The following is a 22,076-nucleotide window of genomic DNA, read 5'->3' as shown; positions in this document are numbered from 1 at the left end:
ATATGTTATTAACCCCCTTAATCATTCCCCCTTATAATTTAGAGGTATGAAAAATAGATGTTGGCTGATTCTCAGACCTACCCGATATGCACACACAATTTCATAAAAATCGGTCCTGCCGTTTCGGAGGAATATGATAACTAACATTGTGACACGAGAATTTTATGTATGAGATTCTTAATTCATCACAAAAATCAAATAAGAATGGTGACAGATTTACAAAGGCGGCCTTAACGTTCACTTTTAATTATTTTCTACCTCTCCAAACTAGAACGATCTACAAAATGAATTAGGTTATATTTCAGCTTTTATTTGTATTACAAAGAAAAAGAAACATGTCTGTTTATTTTTTACTTTGTTATCAATAAATTGAAACAGCTTTACTTTTACTGAAATCTGTATTATTAAAAATAAAACATTGCTTTGTGTTTAAATGAGGCATAACAATTTATTATACCTTAAACTACTTTAAACTTCTAAGTACTTACACGTACAATTAACTCTTGTATAAATGTGCACAATAATTATTATTTTTTTATGTCTTATAACATACACATACGGTCGTCTGTTCCTACGGCAAGCAAGCTAATGATTGTGATATAGGTAACAGCCGAATGTCGTAGCAATTTTTTTTTGGTAAACATACATAGAAATAATCTAAATACATTATTACAAATATAACACCCAGACTCAGGCGGGAATCGAACCCATAACCCGAGGCGCAGAAAGCAGCCTGTTTGTCATTAAAAATTGCGCCAACAGGCTAGTCTAATTATTATAAATATCTGTGTATTTAATTGAATTAACATATTTGTCACGGCAACGCTGGAGTTAAATCCGAGAACTTCAAAAGTTAAGTAAATTAAAGTTAGCACCCTCAAAGAGTGAAGAGTAAATCAGTAATTGCGACGGCCCTCAAGTCCTGGGGAAAGTGAAGAATTCTCGCAAAATCACCACCTTGTAAATTGCATGTGCTAACTTAAGAAAATTGTGGAATGGCCTTTTATGAGTATTGATTTGTGGCGTAACGAAATATTTTTATAATCCATGTGCTTATTCATGGAAACTTGATTTGTTTGTGTATTATAATTATATTGTTTTACTGTACTAACTTTTCCTGAATATAATTTTGTTTTAAAGAAAAACCTTCACATAACGATTTAATTGTACAATAATTAATTTAATTACATCTACATTTATTTCTTTGTTGTTAAAATAATTCAACTTGTATAGTTCATATCATTAGGACTGACTATATCATTAATATGTACCAATTTTTTTTGGATTGTTCTCATTTAGTATAAATATGGTTAGCGTATATGCACCATAATGTACTTCTTTTGTTATAAATGTACACATAAATAATATATAAATAAATAAATGTAAATATCTTATAACATAACACACGCGGTCGTCTATTCCCATGTTAAGCAACTTAATGTTTGTTACAGGTAACAGCCGACTGTTTTTGCTAATTTTTTTTTCGATAAATATACATAGAAATAATACATAGATAAATATAAAAATATACATATTACACCCAGACTCAGGCGGGAATCGAACCCGCAACCCGCGGAACAGAAAGCACACCACAAACTACACCAACGGGCTAGTCAAAATAATACAGTGTTTATAGAAATAGCAGAGGGAATTTTTAACATTTTTAAAACCATTATCCGTCTTTCTGTCTGTTTGTCTATCTGTAAGTAAGTATAATGAGAGTTTTATAGACACACCATCCAAAAGTAGATTCATTGCACTTACCATTGTAGGCAAATTGTAAAAAACTAAATAGGTACATCTCAAGTTAGCACCTGTACGATATTATTATATATGACAAATTCACACAATAAGCTTATATATTATGAAGATTTATTCACACATTTCCAGTCCGCTTCCACACAAATCGTCCATGTTCTTAGATTATCATATGAATACGTCGTAAGGCGACATTATGAAAATTCCGAGCTGCGACTTCCGCCCGAAGAATTTTCTAAGACTCGTCCTCGAATGACGCTTCCCTTGCACTTTGGTCGTTACATAAAATTGCTCTTTTTACTTCGAATGCAATATTTTTGCTTCTGCTTACGGCGGATGAAATTTGCATGTAGAAAATTTTGTAAATGTGTGTTTGTTTTAACCATATGAGTATGATTATCAGTAAAATAATTCTACAATTGTAACGCAGATACACATCTCTAGTACTTATTTCGTAGGTTTAAGGTAAAAAAGGATAGGATAAACATATATATTTTAACTGAAGTAGGGCACAGCAGGAAATTTCCTGCTCAAAATATGGAGCAGCCTAACTGGTGTAGTAGTACCTCGACAGTCGACCTTATAGAAGATCACAGGTAAATAATACTGTTTTCAAGCAGTGTTGTGTTCCTGTGGTTAGTAAGGTGGCCAGAGCTCCTGGGACAGATTGGGGGTAGAGTAGGCAACGCACTTGCGATGCTTCTGGTGTTGCAGAAGTCTATAAGCTACGGTAATCGCTTACCATCAGGTGAGCCGAACTTTGGTTTGCCGATCCAGTTATATAAAAAAAAGTTCATAAAATAACGTAAATGCAAATTAATAAAAAAAAATGTAAATATATAAAGTATGTAGGTAGGTACATATAATGAAATTGTATCGAAATTCGTCAAACTCTATCTAACACTTATAGTATCATTTCTATTGTGAAAAGAGCAAAAAAGTGTTTATCCGATTATAGCCGGTCTCTACCATTAGAAATACAAATTAATTTACTAAAAAATGCTTACATTCTGAAACGTCAAGACTGATACTTCTTACCCGGCCTGTTTCTTCCATTCACATCAATGCCATTAATTCAATCAAAGTTCGTCCAGTAATGTTCACTTCCTTTAACTTAAGGGGAAATTAGTCGACAATTACAGATATCGCGTACTAAGCAGTAAACAGTCACTGCATTACCGCTCATCCTTTAGGGCGAGGGATGGACTAACTAGTACATCGATGTCGATTGTTTTAGTTATTTTCTTTTGTTACTGAAGTTATTCAAATGTTTTTACATTCGTACTAATTTTCTTAAAAGTATCATTTTATTTAGTTATTGTTTTTACTATATTGTTTATATACGACGACACGTTGACTCAGTGTTGCAGTTATACTTATATGTTTTCTGGCCACCGGCGTAGATTTCACATCATCGTTGCTGGAAACATGTCACTGGGGTCGTTTGGTACGTATAATTACTATTTATTTTTAATTATTTATAGTTTTAATCAAATTATCATAGGTTAAGATCATAACTGAATAATTTACAGATGCTATAACCGTAGGTAGTACAATAGAGCAATCGATGACTAAAATTCGGATAGGAATAAAAACCATTAAGGATATTCGAACAAGTCCTTTTTCAAAATTTGGAACTGACTTAGGACAGACTGAAATGATTGGAATTGACTGGAACAGTGTTTGTTTAAAAAGGATAATAAATAAACTGTCGACGTCTCGGAGAGCACATTAAGCTGCATATCCCGGTTATTATCATATACACCTGATAGTGATTGTTACTCATAGTGGGAAATATTTCCTCGAACACGGAGTGGAGCAGCGTGGTAGATTAAGCTCCAATCCTTTTTCTTCATGGAGAAAGAGGCCCATACCCAGCAATGAGGTGTTACAGGCTGACTCACACACGGCAGAAGTTAAAATACTGAAAAGTAATCTACGAGAGATATTTGTCACCTATAATATATAATAATGTGTAATGTAGTCTATCTCGTTCTCTCCTATACATGTGTTTGTTTCTTTATCGTCACGCATTTTCGTTTCATCGAGTTTCGAATCAAAACGATCTTTAAAAGTTTAACTTAAAAAAGGTGAATTTAAGTATCGATATAAAAATAGCGCCTCCCTATCCCGAGAGCACTACATTAACAAGCGGTGCATCAAGTTACGGAGCACGTGCGCCGGAAATGTCGTCAGGTAAACAAATACGCATCACTACGGATGGGTTAACAGCGGTAACTGTCTCATTCGTACAGCACTAATTTAGAGTGATTCCTTAATAGATCTATCTATTTATAATATTTTTTTGAATAGAGATTATTTAATACGTTTGTATATACAATGTTAAATACGCTTTATTATATATACAGGAAAATATTTTTACATACATTTGAATTGTATTGACTCGGTGGATAGAAAAAAAATAATCCACGAATAAAACAAAAAGTAAAAAGACGAATAAGGTGAAGAATACTTATTCTTCATTGTAAGTAAAAACATTAATGTTTAAAGGCTAATGATAAAAATAAAAAGAAATTTAATAACAATAGTTTGTTAAACATTATACATATTTACAGTTCACAACTTAAGAACTAAATATTTACAGATAGTTATGGTACAAATCATGACCACGTGGAATTGTGCCAAGAATGCTGGCAGCATTTCCCCGTTGAATCGTTATGCCGATTCTCTGGGCAAAAATGCACAGACCTCTAATCTTGTCACCAGTGGAGGCAATAAGGATAGGAGTTATCAGATTTAAACATTTTTTAGTACTGCTACTCCAAGGTCCAAGTGTTTCGACTGCAAACAAAAGACGAATATTTGTGCCGTTTAGTCGTTTCAGCTTTTTCCGCTGCGGCTCCCGCTCTTAAGGCTGTTTCCATGACATGAGACGGAACAAGTGTCTCAACGCAGCATTTGTCATTTCAAAAAGCACATGGATTTATAAATAGCAGATATATATAGTAGGTGCCAACTTGGAAAATAATTGTAGATGATCTTGTTATAACAGAGTAAATAACAGGCAAGTGTTCTAAAAGGTCATGTAGATTATACAATGATTCGCGTCATCGTAGGTATATGATGCCATATTCTGCGTTTGGCGTTTCATTTCTATTTATGTTGTGGTATTCAATCTACACTAATGTTATAAAGCTGAAAAGTTTGTTGTTTATTTGTTTATTTGAACGCGCTAATATCAGAAAGTACTGGTTCGAATTGATTTTTTTTCGTGTTGGATCGCCCCTTTACCGGGAAAGGCAATTTTTCATCGACTTCAAAAAAGGAGGAGGTTACTTAATTCATCCGTATACGTATATATGTTTTTATGTGAGTTCGGGGATGACGTTTGTGAACCGATTTTGATAATTCTTTTTTTTTTTTTTTGTTGGAAAAAAGATATGTGTGGTACCATGATAAAGGAACCAGGATCTAATGATGGAATCCCAAAGAAATCAAGGGAAACACTCGAAAATCGTAGTGACGACTAGTACGTTTGTTAATTTTTTCCGTCTACTTACGTTGTATTACTTGTTGATGTAATTGTCGTTTTTTTTTTTATTTGCGTACACAAGTATCACTCAAAATAACGCGTGTAAAACTACGGGACACAGCTAGCAAAGTATAAATAAATAAATATTTTTTTCTCCACCGTAATAGTTTACAATAATTTTGTTTTTGCTTGCAAGGTAAAAACCGACTTCAATTTATATCGCTAAGTAAAAAAAGGTGCAACGTAAGTATTCGAAAAAATAATTATTTAAATACGCATTAGTCGGGGTAAATTAAAAATTACTTGTCAGATTCCGATCAAATTTAAATAGGAAGACACAACAATCACTAGCTTTATATTTAAATAAGAATCATTAAAATCGGTACACCCAGTAAAAATATAATGTGACACATTAGAAAAAAAAACAGTTGAATTAAGAACCTCCTCCTTTTTTGCAGCTGGTTAACAAGCACCCTTCCCAACCGTAGTAATGTTTATCATCTGCTAAAATGTCCTAAACTGACAACAATGAATCATCTATACAAATAAAAATGAATATTGCTAACGCATAACTAGAGAATGGCTCGACAAAATTCGGCTAATTTATTTTTTGTATGTTCCTTAAGGCCCACGGAAGGTTTTAATAGGTTTTAATACTAAAAAAATATAGGTTATAATAATAATAAAAATAAAACTTGCGATCAATCGGAAAACGTAACATTTATTTAATTTTTACTATTAACTTTTGACAGAACGAAGTCTGTCCGGGCAGCTAGTCTTATATATGAAAATGAATCGCAAAATGTGTTGCTAAGCGCAAAACTCGAGAACGGTTGGACCGATTTCGCTAATTCTTTTTTTAAAATGTTCCTTGAAGTACGAGGATGGTTCTTACGGAGAGAAAAATTCTAAAAAAAAAAATTTAAACTTCCTGAAAAAGTCTAAAAACAACACTTTTCTATACTCCCATACAAAAGATTTGTTATAATACTTAAAAGTCAATTTGAACTTTAATACCATACGATAAATTTTGTGTTAGGCGATACAAAGTTCGCCGGGTCAGCTAGTCTATAATATAAAAATGAGTCGCTGAATGTGTTGCTAAGCGCAAAACTCGAGAACGGTTGGACCGATTTCGCTAATTCTTTTTTTAAAATATTCCTTGAAGTACGAGGATGGTTCTTACGGAGAGAAAAATTCTAAAAAAAAAAATTCAATTTCCTGAAAAAGTCTAAAAACAACACTTTTCTATACTCCCATACAAAAGATTTGTGATAATACTTAAAAGTCACTGTTAGGCGATACGAAGTTCGCCGGGTCAGCTAGTTACAAATATTTTTATACGACAATCAAGTCCATAAGTCATCGTAATAATCATTGTAATGACTGCCTTCCCATCATATTGTTTACAACAGAACATTTGGTACGGATCCACATCTCCGTGTGGTTCTCATCGATAATTTGCAACGATTTAATGCATTGCAAATGTTAACAAGTCAATAAAATCTTTATTTCATTCGCTTATAAAACAATAAACTTAATATTAATAAAAGCTTACTAAAGTTGTGTATTATAAATACATATTTTGGAAAACTAACGTTTTCCAGTCGCGGCTTTCCCTGTTTGGAATTGGTACACGATTTTATTTTTGTTTCCTTTCTAGCGTTAAAATATAGCCAGTCGCTCAATGATAGCATAGCATTCCCTGGTAAAATATTTTTTTAGTCATTGATTTTATCCATTATAAGCATTTATAAGTACAAATGCACAAATCCATCCACTTTAGGTATAATATTTGTATAAAATTTCGAATTAAAAAATACAATAACAACAACAAATCAACACACGTGACTCTATTTTTTGCTTTGTGGACTAATCACAAGCGTACAGATCATTGTTAATCATTTCAAACCGAAATGACCAAGTAAATAAAACTTGTGAATATTAAACGAAAACAATGGTCACGGAATCAAGTAAGAAGTAGCGAACCTAATAATAAATTTTATCGTATAGAAAGAGTATTCAAGCGTCAATTTGACTTTACTTTTAATGTTCTCTAAACACCCTTTTATAAACAGAACTAAGATATGACAAATATATTGGTAATTAAATTCTACGAAAAAAAAAAAAAAAAAAAACGATTATCAGAACGAGCTATGAACAAACGTACGGTAATATTATGTCTCAAAATTTATTAAGTTATTCTGATTTAATCTCAACATAATAAACGCTAAAACAATAATGTAATTTAAAAAATCAAAAATAATATTTCCCCAGGAGTTAAATGTGCTTCTATATCTAAAAGATCATAAATTGAAGGTAGACGCTAATAGAGTTTACTCAATATTGGCAAACCTTTTAAACCTTACCCCTTTAAACAAAAAAAGGTCAACTAAAAAGCAAATTAGTATGGAATTCGCCACGCCACTTAACTAATAGGCAAAACAGCTTAAAAGGAGTCGCGACGGAAAAAAAATCATACCATATTGACGCAAGTAATAACCTCTATCATTTGTGATTTTCTTTTTAAAAAGTCACAAATAACTCGAATATTGTCTAATATTGTTAATTAATTTTAATTATTAGTTATAATAGCTCGAAAATTACACAACACAAATCTTAGTGGGTTTAACTGTGCTAATTATCTTACTATTGGCACATTGATTTAATATTTTTTTTAATAATAGAAAAAAAATTTAGATTTTAATATCCACTTTTAATATTTTGTATTTTAATCATTAGTGTTTACAATAAAAAAAAAAATATATATATATATATATATATATATATATATTTGAAACTTTAAACTAATAACCATTGATTTATTGTTGCTTAGTAAATTTTCATTCATCAGTATAAATCTTTGTGTTACAACTATACAACAATTTGTCACAAAAGTCTCGCCCTTAACTCACATACTCGAGAATGAAAAACAGTAGGGGTTGGACTAGACGGCGTCGACCACCCCGCGGTCACTTCACAGCGCCATGTCTTGGAGTGTCTCGAGCTGTGTCTTTAGTTTGTTGGTGGTCTAATTTATGCAATAATAACTGAAAAAACGAATTCTATAAACTAAACAATATTTCAATGCAACCGTGTAGTTAGCCTTTGAAATAGTTAATTGATTTTATTAAATAAACAATTGAACGTCATATAAGTAAAAAGCACTTAAGTACAAATTTAAACTAAAATTTCGAGATGTAAAAAATCCATTACTGCATATTGTAAAAATTACTTGTCGCTTCTTGATTCTTACTTTAAGTATTTTTTTAACCGACTTCCAAAAAAGGAGGAGGTTCTCAATTCGACTGTATTTTTTATTTATGTTACTTCAGAAATTTTGACTGGGTGGAGCGATTTCGACAAATTTTCTTTTGATCGAAAGGTGGTGTGTGCCAATTTGTCCCATTTAAATTTATTTGAGATCTAACAACTACTTTTCGAGTTATATCTAATAATGCGTTTTTACTTGAGGCTTTTTTCGTCGACCTACGTTGTATTATACCGCATAATTTTCTACTGGATGTACCGATTTTGATAAATCTTTTTTTTGGAAAGCCGCGATAGTCATTTTGAAATTCCGATACTGACTAAAAATGAATAATTAATAGAATAAATTATGAATACTAATTAATTGACAATGGCAGGAAATCCGTTTATAGCAACCGTAAAAGTTAAAAAAAAAAATATATGATAATTGTGTTTGTTCGCAAACGAAAAAAAAAACCGACTTCAATTACATCGACGATTAATTACAAATTATTTGCGAATTTTCGAGAGTTTCCCTCGATTTCTCTAGAATCCCATCATCAGATCCTGGTTTCCTTATCATGGTACTAAATTAGGGATATCTCCTTTCCAACAAAAAAAAAAAAGAATTATCAAAATCGGTTCATAAACGACGAATTAAGTTATCCCCGAACTGACATAAAAAATATATATACGGTCGAATTGAACAACCTCCTCCTTTTTTGAAGTCGGTTAATAACTCAACATAATTTTTACAAATTCAACGAATTAAGTAATTAACTGGTATTAATCGAGTTTTAACAAGAACGAAACACAAGTAACAAGACCAATTAAAATATGAAAACTAAAAAAAATCTAAAAACGAACAGTAAATCTCCTTCCAAGTCAATTAAAGTGATGATCGCTTTATCATAAAAAAAATCACGAAACAGTGTTTTAGAATAAAGAGCACGTAGGCGGCAAATTCTTATAGAACTCGTTTACCAGGTTGTAAAATTTAATGAATAATCTTGTAATTTAATGCATTAGACAATATTCCGCAAACCAGAGCTGTAAAAAGTTGAAACAAGTAAATCTACTGTTCTCTATTATCCTAAACACGTGCACTTGCAACGAATTGTCCGTTCTCTTTTACGAACGTTTAAAACGCGTAATTATGGATATAAAACCTCTTTCGTCGTAAAACTCCCAGATAAAAAGGTTGTGTAGGCACTTCCTCCGGCTAATATCCCATAAAATGGTTCCGTGAGTCCATTAACACTATTTTTACGTTTTTTTTCTTTCAATTTCATTGAACGCAGCGTCCTCAATGAGGCTCATTTATATTTTAAAAAGTTCGAAAATAACGTATTTTGTTTACATTAATTTTTAGTATACCGCGTAAACGGTGTGCCGAATTTTCTAATATCCTCGTTTTGGTAGGAGATAGAGATCAAAATGCCATGACAAAGTGTTAGTTACGGATAGGATGCTGTATGATAGAAACGATTTATAGACAAGCGATTGACGTCTTTAACGTGATTTTGATTAATTTATTGGCGCTTGTAGAGCGGAAGTGAAAAGGAATAGAAACGCAAAACAAAACCATTTTATAAAATATTAGTAATTTTTAAAAATAATAAATAAAGATCTGATGTACGTATCATATATGCGCTTTTATCACAATATACGCTTTTATCATTTTATCGTTAAAAATATTTTAACGATAAAGTATCTGTTACCTTTTCGAAGGATACACCTAATAATTAATAAGGGAATATTACATGTTTAAGATAAATTACTTTATTTCACTCAATAAAACAGTATCGTATAATTATATTAATACGGCAAGGTTAGGATGTTTGCTTCACTTATTAGGAAAAAATTCCCATTTACTCCACATAAATTATATATCATTTTATAGATAACGGCTTGCTCTACCGGCATCAACAACAAAATAAAAATTATTTTTGCTTTCGTTTTTGTAAATTAATTAATTGTTAAAATTGTATATATGACTTAAGTTAGTTGTTTCAAAAGTAGGTTTTTGTTCAATTTCAAATCAATTCACGTATATTTTTTTTACTTTTGTAAAATGATAATTATTATACTTATTTAGTGCGAAGTATTCGCACGGATATAGCTAGTATTAAGTTATTTAGTTTATTTACTATAAGCTTTCCGCCACTGCTTCATATGCGTGGATGATACAACTTTAATTATGCCGTTTTTTCATTAAAATGCAACTTATGTCACTCAGTGACAACGTATGATTCTACTTGTGAAAGATTTATCAAAATCGGTCCAGTAGGTTTTGAGTTTATCCATTACAAACAAACAAAAAGTCAAATCTAATGTCATCTATATCATCAGTAATTTTTTTTTGCGTGATGTTAAATACGAGTAGGTACCGTAGCCCGTGGATATCTGCAACATTACCCGAGTTGCGGGTGCGTTGCTGGTCTTTAGGGAAAAGATATATGTATACTCGACGCTTAAAAACCCCTAAATTATATTTTTTTTACCACCAAATGACTTCGTTATATATAAACTAATATATAACCCCATCAGGTAGTCTCTACGGCGCTGTGCCGAGGCGAGTGCACGCAATATTTACGCGACGCATCCGGCGCACTATTACTTAATAGCGCTCGCACCGCGCATTAGCTATGCCTGCGCTTGTCAATCTTTAATTATTACAGCATTACTGATATAAATATTTTAATTGCTAAAGTTTTTGTTGATTTAGAGACCCTTTTAAAGTATGGCAGCAAATCAGTAAATATCTTGCTTAAAATCTGAAGCAGCCCGACTAGTGAAGTTTAGTGAAGTTTTTCAAACTTGCAGAAGGTCATAGCAAAATATTACGTGTGTGTTTCTGTTTTTTCACAATTCACAGACCGAGGACGGGCAGCAGCGTCTTCGGTGCGACAAAGTCAGCCCTGCGGTCACCAACCCGCCTGCCCAGCGTGGTGACTATGGGCAAAAACCCCCATGAGTTCGAACCTAAAAATAAGGCCCTCAGTTCCCGGCAGCCCCACTATTCCCGGCTACGGCAGCGGCCGTGGTAACGGTGGGGTAGAGGGTGCTAAGAATCACCGGGGTACGGGAGGCTGCCATAGAAAAATATTCCTGGCTACGTATAATGGACGCACGCTACGGTTGGACCATCACCTCACCGAACTTGAGCTAGAACTTAGTCACATTAAGTGGAGCATACTGGGGTTGTCTGAAGTCCGAAGAGAGGGAGAGGACACGATGATCCTGGACTCCGGGCACTTGTTCTACTTCCGTGAAGGTGATGGGCTTTCCCAAGGTGGCGTCGGTTTTCTGGTTCACAAGACTCTCACTAACAACGTTGTGGAAGTCAGTAGTGTGTCGACCCGGGTAGCGTACCTTGTACTTAAGCTCACCGACAGGTACTCCCTGAAAGTGATACAGGTATATGCGCCGACCTCGGCACACTCTGACGATGAAGTCGAAGCCTTGTATGAAGATATTACAAGGGCCATACATGGCACTACTTCGACCTTCTACAGCGTTGTTATGGGAGACTTCAACGCTAAAGTGGGAGTACAAGGCCGCGACGGATCGAGCATCGGACCACACGGATTGGGGCACAGGAATCACAGGGGGCAGACGCTTGTCAACTTCCTCGAATCGGAGGGGCTCTTCTTGATGAACTCATTTTTTGAGAAGAAGCCCCAAAGGAGGTGGACATGGCAAAGCCCCGATACTGTGACGAGGAACGAGATAGATTTCATCATAGCGGATAAAAGGCATATATTCAGAGATGTCTCAGTGGTTAACAGGTTTAACACCGGCAGCGACCACCGGCTAGTACGGGGCACTCTGAATATATGTCTCCGAAAGGAGCGAACCCGCTTGATGAAATCTACTCTCCGACCTACGCTGCCCCAAATACTATGTGGCTCCGAGCAGTTTCAGTTGGAACTCCAAAACCGATTCGATTCGCTGGAAACTACTAGCGACGTGGACGAGATAACCGACAACGTGGTGAAGACGGTGTGTACACTGGGTCGCAGGCACTTTCCACCAACAAAGCCAACGAAGCAGTCCAAACTTTCTCCCGAAGCCTTGGATCTGATGCGGCAGAGGCGCGAGTTGCCGGCTGCTTCGCCAGAACAGAGGGCTCTTTCCAAGAGGGTACGGAAAATTATTCGCCGAGACCTCCGCTGCTCAAATACGAGAGAGGTTGCTACTCTGATTGAGCAGAATAGGGGGTCCAAAGTTTTCCAAAGACCATTGGGGAGAAGCCTTCTTGCGAAGCTTAAAACAGCAGATGGCAGAACCGTCTGCTCTCGCCCTCAGGTCCGAGAAGAGGTTGAGAATTTTTATGGACAGCTGTACTCGTCGAGCGCACGCAAGCCTGCGACTTGGGACACCGAAGATCCACGGGCACCATTGTTGCGCCATTATTCGGAGTGTATCCCGGACTTCGAAGAGGATGAGATTGGTGCAGCGCTCGGGCAGCTTAAAAACGGAAGGGCCCCGGGGGATGACGGAGTTACCACTGAACTCCTTAAAGCCGCAGGGCGACCTGTCCTGAAAGCCTTGGCAAGACTATTTAACGCCGTCATCCACCGAGGTACCACGCCGGAGGCGTGGTCCAGGAGTGTGGTGGTGCTGTTCTTTAAGAGAGGCGATAAGTCTCTGTTAAAGAATTACAGACCGATCTCACTTCTGAGCCACGTCTATAAGCTGTTTTCGAGGGTTGTTACGAATCGTCTCGCCAGAAGACTCGACGAATTCCAACCACCAGAGCAGGCTGGGTTTCGAAATGGCTACAGCACCGTGGACCACATCCATACTGTTCGGCAGATTATCCAAAAGACGGAAGAATATAATCAACCGCTGTGTATGGCATTTGTGGACTACGAGAAAGCCTTCGACTCCGTCGAGACCTGGGCTGTCCTGGACTCTCTGCAGAGATGTCATATCGACTGGCGATATATCGAAGTACTAAAATCTATGTACGACGCGGCGACGATGACCGTTCATGTCAATGACCAAAGAACAAGACCTATTTCCCTCCGGCGCGGGGTAAGACAGGGTGATGTAATATCACCGAAACTGTTTACCACTGCGCTAGAGGATGTTTTTAAGACCTTGGATTGGGGGGAACGGGGCATCAACGTCAACGGTGAATTCATCTCTCACCTTCGTTTCGCCGACGATATTGTCATCTTTGCGGAGACGCTGGATGAGTTAGGCCAAATGCTGGCCGGCCTAAAGGAGTCCTCCCGACGTGTCGGTCTCTGTATGAACTTGGATAAGACGAAAGTTATGTTTAACAACCAAGTCATACCGATACCGGTATCGGTCGATGGTACCCTTCTCGAAGTTGTTCAGGATTATATTTACCTAGGCCATACTATCCAACTAGGCCGCAACAACTTCGAGAAGGAGGCCGATAGGAGGATTCGGTTGGGCTGGGCGGCGTTTGGCAGACTTCGTCGAGTCTTCACTTCGAAGATTCCGCAATGCTTGAAGACAAAAGTTTTCGAGCAATGCGTCCTGCCTGTGTTAACATACGGAGCCGAGACGTGGACACTGACCAAGGGACTGGTCCACAAGTTTAAAGTCGCTCAACGTGCAATGGAACGGGCTATGCTTGGGGTCTCTCTCAAAGACAGGATTAGAAATGAGACTATCCGCGAGAGAACGAAGGTAACCGACATAGCCCACAGAATTAGCAAGTTGAAGTGGCAGTGGGCTGGTCATCTGTGTCGCAGGACCGATGGCCGTTGGAGTAGACGGGTCCTAGAGTGGAGACCGCGTCTTGGCAAACGCAGTGTGGGACGTCCTCCGGCCCGTTGGACCGACGATCTACGTAAAATTGCCGGTGTAGGCTGGATGAGGATTGCGGAAGACCGGGATGTGTGGCGCGAACTGGGGGAGGCCTATGTCCAGCAGTGGACTGCGATAGGCTGAAGTGTTGTTTCTGTAGTGAGTAAAGAAGGCATAGTTTCTGGGGAAGGTCAGGGGTAAGGCGACGCGCTTGTAACGCACCTGATTTTGTAGACGTCTATAGACTATGTAGCTGCTTATCATGAGGCCAGCCGTATTCTTGTTTGCCAGTAGTATTATATTAAAAACCCTTAATAAACTTTAATGAAAAACCTACTAAATTTATAATATATCTATTTATTTATAAATAAATAAATATAAAATCTAATGTATTGTTGTATAAAAAATATTAATATTCGAATAAAAATATATAGCACATTATGTCCAACCATACAAGCTTATAATAAATCCTAATAACTTAAGTATTTATTAAACTTTGAGAAATGTAGGCGTTGCGTGTCGCGCGGATTTTTTTCAAAAGACATGTAACGCGATACTAAAATTGAGTCAAACAAACAGACGGCACGTGAAGACGTTAATATTTCATGTTTTTTTATTTTATTGTTTTACATTAAATTATGAAAGTTAATTATTGAGAATACCTTTTTACCTTCAGACATTTTTAATAATTAATATGTTTTAGGCAAATTGTGATTTTTTTAATTATATAAAAATGAATTATTTGTCTTAATTGTCTCTGTATTCTGTTAGTAAATGCTGAGTAATGAGCATATTTATAATGTCGCATTCGAGCTTAATAAGCAACACCACATTTGATAGGCACTGCAGTTTGGTAGATAAACTTAATAAAGTTTAATACAGAATCAATCAATCGCAAATCGTTTTGTAATTATCAAAATCAATTAATTATAAAGACGATCATCCGTCTATCGTCTGGATGTAGGTTGAGTTTTCTTGAAAACTAATGCTATCGATAAAAAAATATGTATCTACTCGTACAAATACATATAAAAGGAGATGTTGATGTATTGGTCATACTTTTTCTATCATAATTTTACAACTTAAGCAGTTTTTAAACCATACAACGAAGAATTGAAAAAGTTTTTCAATATAAAGATGTCTATGTAAAATGGACGCTGAACAATCTTCTAATTATATAAATAAAAATGAATGTTGCTAAGCGCATAACGCAAGAATGGCTCGACCAATTCGGCTATTTTTTTATATGTTCCTTAAGGTCCACGGAAGGTTAAAACCTTATAATACTTAACTTAACCTTAAAGAAATAAATAAAAAATAAAAAATAAAATTCAGTTTTTCACAACGAAGTCTGTCCGGACAGTCAGTGTAATAATAAACAATAAAAATTAACAAATTTAAAAAAAAGCGGAATTTTATGGTTACGCTACGATAAAATAACAAAATCTTACGACAAGCTTTTAAACATGAATGAGTAATATAATAAAGTAATAAAATGGCCAATTATTAAAATCTATTAAAGATCTTCATATTTATTTTAAAAATCTACTTTTTAGTAATATAAATAATTTTAAAAAGATAAACGTAGAGTAAGCACATTAAAGTGTTGTATTGCAAAACAGAGTGGGGCCCGAATCAACAATGTTAAAAGATATACCTAGAGCTACTCTAAGAGCTCAATATAAAATGAACCATGTATAAAAATAGTCTATAAACTACTTTTTTAATTTATATTGTGTAGAAATTCAATATTAAAGGCATTGTTTGCGTCAAGAGAACGTGTGTGTCAAATCTCAAAAATCCACTTATATTTTAACTTTTTCGGTTTTGATTCAGATGTGACATTGAGACGAAACCCTTAAGCAACTGCTAGGACTTTTATATTAAAAGTTTATAATAATATATTTGTTTCTAACCCACAATCAGCAATGACTTTGTTAAGTTGAACAATGAAAATTTGTAGTATCTTTTAACTATTAAATAAAAAAAAATGTTGGACATCAATTTGTCATGGTTAAAAATGTCAAAGTTCTTTTTTTTTTACTAAAATAATACCCACACAATATATAACAACGAGTCTTCTTAATTGCACGATACATTAATTTATTTATTTATATGGAATGACATGATTAAAGATTACTAACTCTTTGAATGACTGAATGAATCAAATAATAAAAATACAATACTCAATGAGACTTCTATCTCCTACACTACATGAATCCGCGTGATGGATTACTCTCTGCACACAGATTTGCCTCCCTATAAACAATCACTTGACTCCGGTTCTGCTTTTAAGGGCTGTTACGAACCGTGAAATTTTGCCTATTGCAATCATATCGGTTTCAACGTACGGGGAATCTTGTCAACATTACGTATATAAATAGTCAATAGTATGAGCTTGTATAAAATTTATTATGAAAGAAAAAATAACTCACTATGAAAGTTTTTCGGGAAATATTTTTCATTAAAAGCATCTTGTAAATGATAAGCTAAATTGCTAAATCTGTTAAGTTATTTTTAACCAATTATTTTTAAATTTAATTTAATATACTTAAGAGTTTAAGTTTGGCCAAAATTTTAATAATAATAACTCTTTATTGTACACCAAGAGTGAGCAAAATTACAAAAATAAAAACAGAAGATAAGTACAAAAGGCGGCCTTATCCGATCTCTTCCAGGCAACCTTTGGGTAAAGTAAATGGTATATATGTAGACAGTTTAGGTGTACAGTTTTACTTAAACATATACAATATATTTAGACAAATAAATAATGTAAAAAAAATAATAATAAATAATAATAATAATTAATTTAATACCTATTTACGTTTAATGGCCATTATTCAAGCTTAAAGACTCTTTTAGATCTTTATATTTATTTTTCTGAATTTCTCCTATTGTGCAAGTCGTCCGAGTGTATTTTTAACCGACTTAAAAAAGGAAGAGTTTCTCAATTCGACTGTGTTTTTCTATGTATGTTAACTCGTAAATTTTTACTGAGAGTACCGACTTTGATGATTTTGTAATCGAATGCTGGTGCTTATCATGTGATCCCATTAAAATTTGATCAAGATCTGACGAGATTTTTTAAAATTATATTATGGGCTTACTCTTGACCCAGTGACTCTAGAGCAGAGACGCGGTCGAAGGTGGAGCGAGTTCGCCCAGAAGAAGCCTGTTCACTCACGCTTTAAACATATTCCGGTTGTATGAACTCGGAAATACAGACGTCGGCAGCGAATTCCACACCTTAGCCGTGCGCATTAAAAAACTTATATATTTAATTATATTTAATCATATTTATTTTAAAATGACTTCAAAGTTAGTTGAAATAAATAAGATTGTTTTGTAATAATAATTAATCGAACATCTTAAAACTCAATCTGGGTTTGAAATTGAAACGTTTGTCATGTAAGTAGACTACTTACTTACCTACATTTAAGTGAGATACTACGAGTACTTTATGACTTACCCCTAATAAAGCATATTCAATTTGCTGTTTTATCGACTATCTACGTCGTATTACTTGTCGATGTAATTGAATCGATGTATTCTTATTTACTATGTATACTTCTTTCATTTAATTTGACCAAATACCTATTTATAAAAAGTAACATTTTTTTTCCACTATTTTTTTCTTATAGTTTGATGTAAAATATTCCCACTGGCATTTAACTATAACTTCATTATCAATTGAGCTATAATAAAAAATCAAAGAAGCTTAAACAAATTGACTGCACTAATTATCTCGGCATATTCGTCTCGTTATTATATTATCTGTGCCACTCGACTACTACAACATGACATGAAGTATACATATTAATATATATTGTACATAAACTTCATATTAGATATATACTGGTTTCTTTTTTTTTACTATGATGTGCTACAGATAAAAATGACATAAAATAATAATAAAAAATGTAGTAACAATTTAGTTTTTTAGTTACCTAATTTGAATATTTGTTTGTACCCACTCGTATAATTATAATGTATATATATATTTTAATTTTATTAATATACCTTAGTTTAGACAACTTTGAATACTTAAATAAGATCTATCGATAAAAAAATATCGCCTATCAATAATTATCAATGTCTACACTAAAAGCAAAAACAAAACACTACAGATAAACGTTACGTTTTAAAAAAGACAGTTAATGAACAGTAAATCATAGAAACATCTTGTATGGCTAATGACGATTAATTTCAAGTAGCTCGATTATGATAGTTCAAGTGGTAAGTGGTAGACAGGGGTCCATTGATTGGATCCCACGACTGACGCGACGTCTTAGGATCCTACATGTGTAATAACCGAGTGAGTGTAGGTACTAATAGAGACCACACTTCTAACAAAAAGTCCTTTACTAGCCTCGTATGTTACTTCAAACTATTTATGTAAATAAAATATTTAATATTTTTTTTTACAATATTGTATTTTCTCAACGCTATATTTTGAGTCTTTGTATAGTACCTACTAGGTATTACTATATTGTATATCACTTCAGCCTATCGCAGTCTACTACTGGACATAGGCCTTCATAAGTTCGCGCCAAAACTAGTGCGAACTTATGTGGTTTGCCCATAGTCATCACGCTCGGCAGGCGGGTTGGTGACCGCAGGGCTGACTTTGTCGCACCGAAGACGCCGCTGCCCGTCTTTGGCCTGTGTATTTCAAAGCCAGCAGTTGATGGTTATCCCACCATCGGACGGCTTTTTAAGTTCCAAGGTGGTAGTGGAACTGTGTTATCCCTTAGTCGCTTCTTACGACACCCACGGGAAGAAAGGGGCGACTAAGGGATAACGCATTATCCCTTAATCCCACATTATTGTATATATGTACTAGTATGGCATAGCTTATAGAAATTCTTTCATAAACATTATTTTGTATTTTTTATTTTTATGAACACTTAAAGAATGTGTATAGACAAGTTTATCCAATAGTTTTTTTTTATATTTTGTTTTAATTTACTTATTTCTCTATTGTCATAAAAATATTTACAATAATACATGACAAGTAAAAGCTTTATAACTTAAAATATTAACAGGTAATTACACTCAACGATCCCCATTAGAGAGCTCCTAAGCTGTGTGTTGAAAACACACTGATTATAAACACAAACCTCGAACCTCGACAAACATTTTATACAAAATATGGCTTATATAAACATTTTTCAAATTTGAATGTGGAAAATCGCGTCCGCTAACACAATAGCAAGTTACTGTAGCCACTGCGCCCATCGTCATATCGCTGGCCCCGGGCAATAAAGCGGTATACGCCGGTTACACCCTTTTTAATGTTATTTGATTTTTGGCTTCTCTGAGTATCAATCTATCACTCTAATTTTTTTCAGTTTTTTTTATTAATATTTCGTTAGAATAAATGACAATAACCGTTTTATTGCATGGATAATTCTCTTACGACTAAGTTATGTATTATTGCATTACTCTAAGAAACATAACACAAAAAACCGGTGAACAACTTTACACTAAATTGCTAAACAAAAAGTAACAGTAATAAATTTAACCACGTTTTTGGAAATAAACGTATTATATCAATAAACTGTAAACACTTAATACTAAGTAATCGCAAAATATTTTATTCTGTACAATGCTATTACGCCTTTCTTCCCGGAAATTTATTGTAACCAATTCAGGCCAAGTTTATACTGGTACTAATTCGAAAAAAAATTTTGATTCCAAAACGATGAAGGAAGCCTGTAAATGTAATAAGAAATGCGGTGAAAATATTTCTCAAGTCTCTCGGCAGGCTATATTTGACGAATTTTGGAAACTTAGTGATCACGAGGATCAGTGGCACTATATCTTACGATATGTAAATATTAAAAAAATGCAACTAGTTAGAACAAAAAACAGGACACAAACTATAAGGTATTTTTTCAAAATAAATGGATCAGAACCAATTGACGTTTGTAAAAAAATTTTTTTGAATACACTTAGCATTACCGAAAAAACAGTTTATACAGCAATAGGGAAAGGGAAATCTGAAGAAGTCAAAGATAACAGGGGACAGCATAAAAATAGACCACGGAAAATGAGTGTTTTAACTGAGCAAAGTGTTATTGCACATATAAAACAATTTCCAGTTAAAGAATCACATTATGTCCGAAGAGATACTAAGAAGTTATATTTAGAAGAAACACTGAACATTTCCAAAATATACAGGCTGTATTCTGATGAATGGTTTAAGAGTGCAAATTATCCAAATGATGTAAAGATGGCCTCAAAACGACAGTATGAAACTGTGTTCAATACAAATTTCAATTATTCTTTTCACAAACCTAAAAAAGATATGTGCGGCCAATGTACATTGTATCGTCAAGCTTCTGGTGAAAGAAAAGACCAGCTCCAAGAAGCTTACACAACGCACATTAGAAACAAGAATTGTGTACGTGAACTCAAAACTAAAGATAAAATAGAAGCCGATTCTAGGACTACTGTCGTTGCTATCTGGAAAAAGTCCTGACGATTCCTCAATCAGACGTGGGAATCTTTCATTACAAGCGAAAGTATCCTATATATAACTTTACAATTTACAACTCATTAAGTGGAAGAGGTTACTGCTATCTTTGGCACTATCAAGTGGCCAAAAGGGGTGCCAATGAAATCGGCAGTTGCGTTCTAAATTTCATTCAAACTGAGACACAACGTGGCATCAAGAATTTTATATTTTATTCCGATGGTTGTGCTGGGCAGAATAAAAAAAGGATTATCTTTGCTCTGCATTTATATTTGTCCAAAAAGTATGGAGTTAATATAACACATAGGTACTTTGAAACTGGCCATAGCCAGTCTGAAGGAGATTCGATGCATTTCTCTTATTGAACGCGCAAAAAAGAACCATACGATTTATACACCAGATCAAATGTATGGCATAATTATGAATGCGAAAATCAATGGTGAAAAGTTTCATCTTAAGGAAATGGAACAGAATAATTTCTTTGATTTAAAGGAGTTAATGAACAAAAGGCACTGGTTAGGGGCAGACCAAAATAATGAAAAAGTTAGCTGGACAAAGATTCATGAAATAAAGATTACTCAAGCGCATCCAGATGTTATTTATTTAAAGTATAACTTTGACGATGAGTATATTTCTTTAAATACTGCATCAACCACCAGATCTTCAAGAGGAAGATCCAAAAAGACGCCAGTGACTGATGTTTCAGCAGATGAACTGAAAAATCTATACATAGAGCCAATCACCTTACCAAAACCACTTTATGATGATTTGATGAGCCTTTGCAAAACTGAGGCAATCCCGAAACATTATCATACATTTTACAACAATTAGCATTGTGTTGGGAACTGTGAAGAAGAAATCGATATTGAAAGCGAAGATTCAATTTAATTTTTTTTTGTAACTATATCGGATATATATTTTTTTTTATTTAAGCGTACGGCTCACCCGATTGGTAAGCGATCACCGTAACTTATAGACGTTTGCAACACCAGAAGCATCGCAAGCGCGTTGCCGACCCCATCCCTAGTTCCCCCCAGGAGCTCTGGTCACCTTACTAACCAACAGGAACACAACACTGCTTAAAACAGTATTATTTAGCTGTGATCTTTTGTAAGGTCGAGGTACTACCCCAGTCGAGCTGTTCTATATTTTGAGCGGAATTTTCCTGCTGTGCCCTTACCTCAGTTGATGTAGCATAATAGAAATCTAATTTTTAAGATTTTGACCATTTTATTTTTGTTTCCGAAGTATAATAGTTAATAAAAATTATGTGATTTTATTCAAATTAAGGCAATATAGTATTTTTTC

This window comes from Melitaea cinxia, chromosome 23, assembly GCF_905220565.1.
Source record: "Melitaea cinxia chromosome 23, ilMelCinx1.1, whole genome shotgun sequence".
In the NCBI taxonomy this organism is placed as follows: domain Eukaryota; kingdom Metazoa; phylum Arthropoda; class Insecta; order Lepidoptera; family Nymphalidae; genus Melitaea; species Melitaea cinxia.
The sequence above is the reverse complement of the archived record's forward strand: the minus strand, read 5'-3'. Positions refer to the sequence as shown.